This window comes from Penaeus japonicus, unplaced genomic scaffold, assembly GCF_977035675.1.
Source record: "Penaeus japonicus unplaced genomic scaffold, GWHDUDI00000001_assembly GWHDUDI00000010, whole genome shotgun sequence".
Lineage (NCBI taxonomy): Eukaryota > Metazoa > Arthropoda > Malacostraca > Decapoda > Penaeidae > Penaeus > Penaeus japonicus.
The window spans coordinates 18870785-18873284 of NW_028234412.1; the positions used below are offsets into that span (position 1 = coordinate 18870785).

A 2500-nucleotide genomic window follows, 5' to 3' on the forward strand; every position below is an offset into this window, starting at 1 on the left:
ATTTATATATATATATATATATTAGATATATATATATATATATATTTATTATTTTAAAAGTTTCATATTTTTTTTCACTCATGTTATTTGTATGTAGAATATTTTTATGTATATTTATTTGGTTATTTTTAATATATGTATAAAATATTGTTGTATATATTTTTAATTTTATTTATGGATTCATATATAATTATATTATGTTTATTTATGTATTTTTTTCATTTTTATTGATGGGATAATGTATTTGTACTAAGTAATTATAATGTTTTTATGCATTTTATTTATGGTTTCTTATGTTTAATATGTTTTTTATTATTTATATTTGTTATTTTTTTGTTTTTTTTTTTGATATAAATATTATATATATTTATGTTTTTGGGATATTTTTATTTATATGATAAAAATATATGTTTTTTTTACATGTTGTATATATTGTATGTATGGATTTAATTTATGTTATTATATGTTTGGGATTTTAAAAGTAGTTTTTAATTTGTTTTTTATATTATGTATTATTTATGTAAATTTATATTTATTTATTAGGGATTATATTTAATTATATGTTATATGTTATATATAATGTATTATATATATAATATATAAAATTTATATATATTTTATATATATATTTTTTATTAAAATTTTATTTATATATTTTTTGTATTTGGGAAATATATTATTAAATGTTTGTATAATTCTTTTTTCTTTTGTAAGTATATATATTATTATTTTTATTCATATTTGGGATGTATTCCCTTTTTTATTATTTTGGGATATATAGTGAAGGGGTTATGGTTTTTTTGTATGTTTTTATATTTATTATCTTTTATTTTTGTTTATTTTTTATGTTTTTTTATCATATTTTTTTATTTATTTATATATTATATTTTTATTTATTTTTATATATAATTTAAAATTTGGTTGCTGTTTAAATTTTTTATACTTTATATTTGGGGTTTGGCTTTATATTTTGTATGTGTTTAATTTGTTTTTGTTTTATTTTGTTGGTATATATATTTTTTGTTTTTGTTGATTTTTGTATTTTTATTTTTTATTTTTTATGTTTTATTGTTTTTGGTTATTTTGTTTTTTTTTTTTGGGGTTTTTTTTTGTTGGGTTTATTTTTGGTTCTTTATTTATTTTTATGTATGTATATAATATTTAGTATTATTTTGTTTTATTTATGTAGGTATATATATAATTATTTTTTGTTATATTTTTTTTTATTGGGTTTTTTTGGGGGTTTTTTTTATTTTTGTATTTCAAGGGTTTTTTTTTTTGGTTTGGTTTTTTTTTTTGTTTATTTTTTTTTTTATTTTATTTTATTTAAAACATATGGGTTTTTTTTTATGTTTTTTTATTTAATATTGGGTGGGGTTTTTATTTTTATGTTTATTTTCATTATTTTTTTTTTTTTTTTTAAATGCTTTTTTCCATTTTTTTTTATTTTTTTTTTTTTTTGTTTTTTTTATTTTTATTGGTATTTTATTGCATTTATATTAATTTTATTATATGATTAGTTAATATTTATATATTATTTTTTATTATTTTTTTAAATTTTGTATTATATTTATTGTTTATTTATTTTTATTTTATGTATTTGATTTTGTTATATAGTGTTTTTTTTTTTTTTATATTATAATTTTTATATTAATTTTAATTATTTGTTTTATTTTTTGTTTTATATATTTTTATTTTATTTTTATAAATATTTATTATATTATATATTTATATATTTTATATTTATGGTTATTTTTTTATTTTTATATATTACATTTTTTTATATTTATATATATTAATTTAAAATTTTTTTTGTTTATTTATATGTATTTTTATGTGTATATACATTTATTAGGGATTATATATATTAAACTTATGTAATTTTTGGGTATATATAAAATCTATATTTTTTTATATTAAAAAATATCAGGTATATTGGATATTTTATTCATATATTTTATTATAATTTTTATTTTTATATATGAAATATTTGTATATATATATATATATAATATATTTATATTTAAATTTATTTTTTATATTTATTTTTTGCATTGTATATATATATTGATATAATTTTACATTATAAGTTATATAGTAATTTTTATATATATTATATATATATATTAAAATATATATAATTTATATAGTTGTAGTAAAATTTTTTTTATATGCACATTTCATTAAGATAGATTGATAGAGAAAAGAGATAGAGATTTAAAATAGTTAGAAATTTTTTTTTTATATTTTATAAATAAATATATATATATATTTATATATTTTTATATATATATGTGTGTATATTTATATTTTATTTTTATATTTATTTTTAATTTATATTATAATTTTTTTATTTATTTTATTTATAAATATATTATATAAAATTTTATATTTATATAATATATTTTTTTATAGTCGTAGTTAGATATATTTTATATTTATTATATATATATTTTATATATATATTGTATAATTTAATTATTAATATAATTAATGGTTT

The 2500-nt window shown here is 10.7% G+C and overlaps 1 protein-coding gene across 1 annotated transcript in view; it reads left to right on the forward strand.

Annotated features, from left to right (window-relative positions):
• The window catches only part of AP-2sigma (adaptor protein complex 2, sigma subunit), a 32857-nt gene that overhangs the window by 13578 nt on the left and 16779 nt on the right, over window positions 1–2500 (forward strand). The gene's annotated exons all lie outside the window — the stretch shown is intronic.